Here is a 10,311-nt window from a genome sequence, read left to right as displayed (position 1 = left end):
TTTTGCTAGCCACGTGTTTACGACAGTCGTCTCGCCCACCATGCGCAACTGAAAAATCGCGGCTACACACACTACAAAACACGTGTGAAGGAGATTTTGAGGAATGAAGTAAATAGTAGGGATGGGCGCGACTGAAGCCTGGAATCGAGAGCGTCGACTCCATCGACTCCGAACACCGGTCTCGGTTCGCATGAAGCCTCTCGACTCCAAGTTAACCAGATGCGCATTGCGGGGCCGCACGGTCGCTTCGCATGAAGCATGGGTATGTCACCCGCATAGGTCCTACCCTTCCGAGGGCCCAGCTCAGACTGAATACTTTAGCCCTGCACTCGCGGGGGCGCGCTGTTGTACTTCACGTCACTCACCGTAAGCCCACGTGACGAATACGGCAGCTCCTATTGGTAGAAATATCTCCCGATTGCTATTGGTCAATTTGAGTTTGACAACTTGGACCACGTGGGACGACCACGTTTGTGACACTTTGCTTCACTTTGATTTGTATGCATTTATCTGTTATCTTCGTTTTCGTGTTTGAAGAAAAAGTACAAGATATTTGAGGTAAGCATCCTTATGGTTCTTGTTTTACTAATCTCCTGAGGCCAGAACATGAAAATATACCACACCAAGGCAAATGACTTTCGGATAAATTGAATCATATTCGCCTAGTCCTAAATTTGCTATTTATTTTATTTAACGTTTGAATATTGTTTGCGGGATATTCCATTCTATTTTTAAAACAAAATCCTATTAAAAGGATAGTAGGCCGCAGGAGGTTAAGTAGTTATTAAGTTGATGATTGATAGCTGCTCATGTTCCCAAAAATTTCTTTTTGGCTGTCGCTGTTTTATTACCTTTTTGCATGGTGGTTACATAAGTCTACTTGAAACAGACACCTTAAAATTCTGTTGATGTAATGTTATATTATTTATGATAATCCACTATCATTTTGAGGGTATTGAAATTAGCAGTAAAAATATAAACTGATACAGTGTCCTTTATTACTTTCTTCTATTTCCTTTCATGTCTCAGACCATGCACGAAACGTGTCAGATCTGTGGCATTTACACAGATAGCAAAGAAGGCCAGCAACAGGGAATCTTATTTCATCATTTCCCTGTTGGTAGACCGGATATTTGCAGAGAGTGGTTGGACGTTGTGGGGGGTCGAATGCTTGCGGCAGCTTCCTCCGAAGCAGCTGAAGAACCGCACTGTGTGTTCTAGGCACTTTCGCCACTCGAGCTATCCAGGACCGCTATCAAGGTTGCTGTATAAAGATACTGTCCCGGAAAGAGGTAAGTAGTAGTAGTAGTCGTTGTTATTAATTTCACAGTACTGTGACCTATCAAATTTTCCTGGGTTTCATTTCAAATTGCTCTCCAGAGGTAATGATGATAAATTCATCAGTGCCAGATGAGGGGGAACCTCGCTTCTCATAATGAAATTTACTATAATGCCTGTCACACCTGGTCTTGCCGTACCTGTAAGTTGAAATTGGTACATCTCTTACAGGCCTAACATTTATTATTAACAGAATAGTGCAGAAATGTGCAAATTTTATAATTTTTATAATCCATCAGTGGCTTTACGTTAGCTGAATTGTGATGGTGAGGTATTTAATTGAGCTCGCTATATTAACTCCCTCTTTATCTGAAAACCATTTGCACCGTTTTGTCCAGGTTCATTTTATGGGAACCTGGTACACATTTTTTTATTTTCCACAATTTTTGAGCAATCACAATGAAACTGTTGTGGAATATGTAGGACTATGATAGAAATAACATATCTTATTTTCAGCTAAATATCCTTATTAGTTTATGAGATATGATGTACTTTGTGTTTATGATGCTCGCAAAACAGGCAACTTTCAAAAAGTTCCCTGTGGGATGGATTTTTACCTGAGAGTTTGAAAACTTCTTCCTTATAACATAAAAAAACTCAAGGATGGAATTTTCAATTCACCCTATGTCGCTTAATTAACTCCTGTTTCAAGTTTGTAATTGTATTTTATATGTAATTTTCCACTAATTTTCTGTTCATTTTGCCTCATAAAATGAGTATATTGTAGAAGAATGAAAAATCTATCCTACAATTTTCTTGGTAGGTCACATAGAAGCTACATACCAACTTTGGCAAATATAGGTTTAGATTTGATCTGCATGGAACAGTGCAGGTTACAAAAAATGGTATTTTGAGTTAAATGAATTTTAGTTCTAAAACCATTAAAAGTTTTCATAATGGCCTTTCCAAATCTCTTAAAATTCACCAGCACTATAACTCCTACCCTCCTGCTTCTTCTTGGCTTCATCCCTGTGTACCTTTAGGAGTTTCAGTTTTTCCTGGCTGTTTTCTTTTGTTGGGTGACTGACTGCTGACTGTGAAATTTTCTTCTTTCATCTCTTTGTGTGGCAAGTTTGGTGGATGCTGGTGAAAGTTTATAATTCCTTACAGCCATTTTCATTTCTTGTGTTGCACTACATCTCATGTTGTATTCTGCAACTGCATTAGAAACAGCTATTCCAAGTCGTTTTGAGGACACAAAGGTCTCTTCTCATGGGCGCCCGGAGGATCTTTTCCAAGGGGGGGCACATCAACAATTTTCTTGAATATAAAAACCAATATAACGTCAGCAACATTAAATTGTTTACAGAAATTTCCGGTTATAACAGATGCTAGATGACTGTCAGTAATTTCAGTTTATGAAATAATCTGGTATGATATTAAACAATTGAACATCAACATTTTTAGAATTCCAGGGGAGGCAAATACCCCCCCCCCCTTGCCCCCCCCCCCCCCCTCCCTTGCGGGCGCCAATGGGCACTTTTTCCACATACATGCATGAAGACTTTCATTGGCAATTTGAGTATCCCCTTTACAACATCTAGACAGAAGTTCAGTTGATGCCAGCCTTTGGTATACAGAGAAAATTTTCAGCAGCATTGCAATTGTGAACTGAACTGACAATTTTTGTGACTTTGAGGGGTTTGTCCAGTTGCGATACTCTTATTGTAGAAGCACCATGATTCAGGTCTTTGGGGGCATTTCTTATGCTTAGGATCTTCTTCTGTGGAGGAGTAATAGTATAGTGTGGCACATATTGCAGATTTCATATTATCTACAGAGGGAATATTTGCACATATTGCCTGCCTATAATCATTTGTGAGCTTCGCAGTAGTTGCTTCCTTCAAACTTCCAGGTCCCCTTCCCCCAAGTGTAGTTCCTTCATGGTTGACTAAATTGTAGGATGAAGTAGTTCATAACATAGCTAACAGTTGGCAGTATATATTGCAATATTAAAAAATAGTATAATCTCAATGCTACTGTAAAGAGGGAATTAATGGTAACAGAAGGAACACGGATAGCCGAGCATACAGAGGAGAGGAGGCGTGGTTGATAATTAAATGACCGTGCAGAACCATTTAAAAACGACCGTAACTACGTCAAAAACAGTCACAGCGGCACAAAACCACATTTGTTATTTAGAGGATGGTTAATATAATTTATTTATGCCAGAATTCAAATTTCAACAATTTCATCCATTTAAAAAAATGTGTCCCAGGTTCCGCTAACTTTGTTGTCTTCAGAATATTTTTCAAGCCTGACCACAGTTGCTTAAAGATCATCTTTGTTCTGAGAACCTTTATGTAGGTCATCAGCATATACCGTTATACCGTTCTTAGTGTGTGTGTGTTTTTTTTCATATAGGTGTGCCTCGACACAAGGCTGGTCCACGGCCAAGTCCTTCCGCTGCTATGACTGCTGCTGCTCACACCACCTGCACCACCGGCACTCCTACTGCTTCTGCTACTACCACCATCTCCATGCCTGCCGCTGCTACTACTGCTACTGCTATGGGTAATGGTGCTGCTGCTATTACTACCATGACCTCCACTCCTGCTGCTCCTGCTTTCACATATAAATACTATAAAACTGTGAATTTAAATGATAAATCATTAGCAAAATTTCATCAATTACATCGGAGATCAAATGTTTAGCTTGACCACTACGTAGTCACGAGCTGGGGTCTGGATTAGCGTGGAATCACATGCGAGCCCTCTGTTCCGCATAACATCACAAACCTGTATGGCACTCCACGTGCCCACAGCAACTGAGTGGGAGGCCTAACTCCACTGTTACATGATTTGGAAGGAGCTATAGAACACTAGAAGATCAAAGTAGGCCTACTCTGTTATATCTTGTTTGTGATGATAACATTCAAATATCAAAAAAGGCTTTCACGGCCGCAGATCTTATAATCACAGCAATAGAACCAGCTTTTGGGTGATTGTGCAGTTAATGTTTACCTGTCTGATATTTTTGTTAACACCCTGAGGGGAACGAATTGAAATTTATTTTCATATTGAAGTTTTACATAGTATTCCCCACCTGCCTACTCATTCTTGCCACCCGGCTGACAAACATTACTGGGGAGAACACTGGTGCTAATGTTATTAATGTTCATTTTACATTCAGATTAAACAATTTCACTTTGTGAATGCTAATGATTGTTTATCAATATATTTAATTTTGTTTTACAAAACACCCAGCAAGGAGGCTGTGCAGTGGGGTCATGCATCTATGAAATTGCGCTTGTGCAGTGGTGGGTTCGAACCCCACTGTCGGCAGCCCTGAAAATAGTTTTCTGTGGTTTCCCATTTTCACACCAGGCAAATGTTGGGGCTGTACCTTAATTAAGGCCATGGCTGCTTCCTTCCCGTTCCTAGGCCTTTCCTGTCCCATTGTCGCCATAAGACCTATCTGAGTTGGTGCAACCTAAAGCAACTAGCCTTATAATAGTTGTCCCCCTGTGGGTAGGGGCAGTAGACTAACAGCCACGACATCCTCTGCCTGCTGTAAGAGATGACTAAAAGGGATCCCATGTGCGCTCTGCACTTGGGATCTGGGGTAGGCGACCACGGAGCCCTTAATTGAATTTTGACATTGCTTCCGCTTACTTGTGCCAGGCACCGCACTTTCATCTATCCTATCTGATCTACCTTGATCACCACCTGTTCTTTTCTGCTCCCGATTGTATTATGTATGGCGGCTTAGGGAGATTTATTTTCAAACCCTCCATGGCCCTGGTCTTCCTTAGCCGATACCATCATTATTCCTAGTGTCGGCCCCCTTCTATTTCTTCTCTCCGATTACTAATATATATTGGGGGTGGTTGCCTAGTTGTACTTTCTCTTAAAACAATGGCCTAGATGTTAGGCCCTTTTAATCAACAAGCATCATCATCTTAAGCAAGGAGATTTGTGGTGAGGGCAAGATGTTTGGTGGCCATGGCATATACTAGGAACTGTCCCATCATTCGCCTTACTGCAGGTGAAAGGAAAACCATTCTCAGGACAGCCAGTGGTAGGGGAACAGCCCGTTTCTGTGTCCCAAATGCAGAGGTGTAGAAACATGGTGGAACCGTGGCCACCCCTCCTCTGCTTGGTTGGCCGGTTGGAGTGCATGTTATCATACCACAGATCAGCCTATCTGCAACCACCGACATAGATTTCTGCCTTCATTGTACAGTAGATACAAATGGCACTGTCTGAAGTGAGTTTCCACTGTCTTCAACTGGCATTTTGTGTAGGTCACAGCACAGTCCCTTGCACACCGTAATGTTGTGGAAGGTAGCAGCATATTGTTCATAATACTGTACTAAATTATCAAACAATTCCTTGGATGTAGCTCTTAATAGGTGGAGCTATGCTGTGACTTGGCATGGGTATGTTTTGTGCTGGATCAGCTGCCATATTATTGTACGTAGATCCTGATGCTACATATTTCTGTCAAAGCAGGCTTAATAAGATTTGACAACTAGGAATTAGTTATATTTTCATCTACATTAATAATAAGAGCCGCACTGTGATATCAGGATTTCTTCATTTCGATAATTACTTATAAAATGTATAATTTTTAATTTATAAATTGATCTTTTTTCATGGATTATTAAGAAAAGAATATTTATTAGGACAATTTCTCTATGGAATATTGTACAAGTGTTTCCTTGACGACTGCTTTCTATTGTAGAAATAATTTATATATTTTCTCTTGAGTTATTTGTTTGTTTTAATCTTGTCAATCTTATGTTAATTTCAAGGACACTTCCTCTAAAGCATTACTTTGTCAATTTTATATTTTTCATCTAAACTGTGTTATGTGGCTGAAGATGTTGATAATATACGAAACATGTACCACTTTTGACCAATAAAAATTGCCTTAGGCAATCATTGTATCGACTAGGTGGAAAATAAATAAATACTTCATTGTGAATCTATTGAAGTGCGATACGGACCATGAAGCTGATTTTATGTAATATTTCTGTCAATTTATTGGAACTCCTCTCCTGCGGATGGACTGAAAGGAAGCATTATTTGTACCTCCTGCATGTTGTATGAGGGAACAATCACAGAATCTGTAAGCGCTCTCTTGTCTTTTAAACTCACAAATGTATTCATGATTCCATCCTTTTCCATGTACCAGAAAAATTTAGATATATCCTACTGTCACACAAAATAGAACATTTCTAACTATTGTAAATAGTGCAGATCAATGAATACAAGGGATGCACACAATTTTGTAGCTTGACATTGGTTGTCATCTAAATGCAGATGACTGATTGAATGATATGTTGTGTTTTGATGCAATATGTAGGAACAGGGTATGTGCTATCATGTCTTGGTTTCTTCAAACACTACTCTGCCAGAGATTTGCCATCCTCTAGTAGATGCAAAAGAAGTAAAAATCTCAATATTTCTCAGTGTGTGGCCCTAGGTGCCTCATTTGACAGACTGAAAGATGTATCATATAGTAAGTTCCTTGGGAAAATAGGCTACAAATGGTGTTGCTGAAAACTTTTGACATGTCAATGCAACGTTAGACTGCAATAAGAGAGAAAAGTATTATGTTGTAACTTGTCAGTTCCAGTCGTTCTTTCATAAATGAATGATTTTGTATTTGTGTTGTATTGAATAGTTTTCTGGCTGATGAATATTAATTGATGATTAACACTGCTGCATGTAATGTCAAGAGATTATGATATACTATGATCACTAAAACTTTTGTGCAAATTTCTACACCATTTTATACCTGTAACACTGTGGATAGTAGGTAGAATATAGCTCCATAAATCAAAAGATCATGTTTCATTTCAATTTACATTTGAATCCTACAAACTCCCTCCTTATCATATGAGTTTGCTTTAATCATTTTGGTTCCTGTGTATGGTTTTCTTTCTTACATTGTATTTATATTTTATTTTCTGCATAAGTAGCATATCTTGATACTATTGATTGTTACGGTTGGCTTAAGTAGTGTTAAAGAGGACTGATGTACGAGGGGATGTTAGTGTCTATTTCTGTTGTAGGTCTTAATCTGAGATAAGGATTGCCAATCCCACTCACCTTCTGGACACTTCCTTCCTCCCTTTGTGAGTTAGCTTCCTTTTCCCTCAGCAGAAACAAAAAAAAAAGCAGCATAGGCAAGGCCAGTCACTCCCATCCTTCGTGGCTTTGTGAATTAGTAAAAATAAAATATAGCTCCATAAATCAAATAATTATAATAAGCAGCACAATCTGGTAAGCTTCTTTTCTCCAGCAAAAAAATTCTTATTAATAACAATAAAGCACAGGCCAACCTCCAGGTGTATCACTGTTCAGAATGCAGAATTTCAGAAAAAGGTAACAGAACGAAGGAAAGAAAGAAAAGGAAATGAAAGAAAAACATAAAAGAAATAAAAAACGAAAACATCGATTTAATATAATATTTAAGAGGGGGGGAGGGGGGCGAGAACCTGGGTACCCTCCGCGCGCTAAACGATTTAAATCGCCCGCCCGGTAATTTTAGTTCAGCCCTGCTCTCGTCAGGGGCGCTAGCGTGCGATTCCTGGCGATCTTTGCGCAGCCGTTGCGTACAGAAGTGAAAAATAACGTTGAGAGTCATCTCTTGGCATGAAGTCTCACGACTTTCTGACTTGACACGTGTAATTTTATTTCAACTACACCATTATGCTCGTCGTCTTCGTTAACAATACCATACTTCACTCTACAGTACTCTTAAAAAAACCCAATGGGCAAATGAGCAGCAACATGCATGATTTTTCATGTTATTTTCCGCGCCTCGACACGCAAGCGGCCCCGCAGTGAGAGTCAAGTTCGCTTAGGCTTGTTTCACACCTACCCGGCTGCCTCTCGACCGTCATTCTTGGCTTTCTAGACCCGGTCCCTACCTCACCGTTATCACGAAACCTGAGATACAGGTAAAAATCCCTGACCTGGCCGGAATCGATCCCGGGGCCTCCCTAGACTGCGGAGGCGGCTATTATGACGCACAATGTATGGTAAAATATTTGTTGTAAAATCATACTGTAAGCACTCGCTTCTTTTTTGCTGTTTTATGCCCTAGGCCAGGGGTATTAATCATTTACAATTAAAAATCTCACCCGGCTGTGAATCGAACCTGAGACTGCCGCATGACAGGCGGACTCGTTGCCCCCTACATCTATCTATCAAATGCTTTCATTCCCCACCCTGGAGGGGTGGGGCGGGCCACCTAGAGGGTGTCGCCCTCTCTCTGGCCAAGAGATGCGGGCGGGTTGGGGAGATGGGAGAGGATGTGCGTCTTGCCTAAGTGCTTTGTATATAAGACTTTATTGAGATTTTAGTGAGTTTTACAATTCAGAGTGATGGATGCGGTGATACAATTCTTAATGATGAGTATGATGTGCCTAAGTCAGTCGGAAGTAGGGTCCGGGGTAACTATGGGAGGTTAGGAACTGGAGAGTGGTGGTGACGTTATGGAGAGATAGAATGAAGAGGCGAAGAAGGTCGTACGTTTGGAGAGGTAGGGGGATGGGTCCAGTTGGGAGAGGGAACGGAGTTTGTTGTGGATATGGGGGAACACCGGGGAGGGTTGGCTGGGGGCGGCGGTGTGAATTGTTTTTTAGTCGGCGGTTGGGTGGGGGTAGGGGTGGGGAGTGGGAGGGCTCTACTCGATGGCGGTGACCATAGACTTGTACGCCGGTATTGATGAGGTGCTGGGCGTCTTCTTTGCTGGGCATCTGGAGGCGCATCATGAATGTAGGTCCATGGCTGTTATGAATTCTTATGGCTCTAAGTACATTGACTCCAGTTTTCCGTAGTTCTTGGATTATGTCTTGCTCGGTGACTTCTGGAGATATCCCACGTAGTACGCAGCTGAAGACGGCTGGTGGGGTCGTCTGTTGTTGGTTTGCTAGTGGTGAGACTGCGGCGTCCGACGGAAATAGCGGTGGTGGGAGTGATGATATCAGGCAGGATGATGGCATTACTGGGGATGGGTGGTAAGTTGTGACGGTGGTGACTATGTCTGGGGAGGGGGTACATGTTGACGGAGTTATGGTTGTGAGGGTAGTTGTAGTTGTTGTTGTTGCGAAGGTGGGTAAGGTTGGTAGAGGCGATGGGGGCACCTGGATGATGGGGATGTGATAAGGGTCGGCTTTTATTTGGTTCAGAATGCACGGGGGGGGGGTGTGGCACCACTGCGTAGGTTTTATTATGGATGTTTGCTCCGGTGGTGAGCTGCTTCTCCTTCTAGGTGGACTAAAACGTGAGTAGATGGTGCTGCGGTCTGGCCGTCCAGTAGTCTGAAGGCGTTAAGAACTGGAACGTTGGCTGCTTGGAGGTCTTCATATATGTGGTCTTCGGGAATGTTGAGTTCCACGCCAGGGATGAGGCAGTAGGTCATGATGAGGGTAGGCGACTGCCAACTAGGCATCTGCCTGTTTGTGTTTATATTGGGCCGACTGAGTGGGCGATTAAAGGTGATGGCCACCCAGCCGAAAAATTTCGGGCGTGTGTTATGCGTTTCCCCCTCTCCAACAGAGCAGCTGTGGTCCCTGTGCCATGGAGGCTATCTATCTATCAAATGCTTTCATTCCCCACCCTGAAGGGGTGCCCCCTACACCTCGGAGCTGAACTCGTTGACGTCAACATTGGCGATTATGTAAACGTATACTGTCAGATTATTATTACCACTACTATTATCGTCATCATTATCATCGTCGCCAAAATAGACCTACAACATTAATACTAACGATGATAAAATCGCGAAACAATATTTAATGTTTGCTGGCTAATAATCATCTTGTATTCATCGTATCACAAGTTACCATGGGAGGAACGGGGAACTATAATTCGAAGCAGTTCCGAAAATAGTTGTTAGATGGCGTTAGTGCATCAATGGAGTCGAGAGTGTTGTTCCAGAGGTAGCAGTCTCGACTCTTCGCGACTCCGTTCGCAGCCCATCCCTAGTAAATAGGGCCATTCTTTCGAGTATTCC

The 10,311-nt window shown here is 41.8% G+C and overlaps 1 long non-coding RNA gene across 1 annotated transcript; it reads left to right on the top strand.

Moving 5' to 3' along the window:
• Positions 1-258: 258 nt before the first annotated feature.
• LOC137501222 (uncharacterized) lies at positions 259-3,806 on the top strand. The gene is made up of 3 exons (XR_011018433.1): positions 259-558; positions 1,030-1,292; positions 3,703-3,806. It is a non-coding gene; the product is annotated as an uncharacterized lncRNA (long non-coding RNA).
• Positions 3,807-10,311: the final 6,505 nt, after the last annotated feature.

Source organism: Anabrus simplex, chromosome 6, assembly GCF_040414725.1.
Source record: "Anabrus simplex isolate iqAnaSimp1 chromosome 6, ASM4041472v1, whole genome shotgun sequence".
Lineage (NCBI taxonomy): Eukaryota > Metazoa > Arthropoda > Insecta > Orthoptera > Tettigoniidae > Anabrus > Anabrus simplex.
This window is presented reverse-complemented; position numbering and strand designations above follow the sequence as displayed.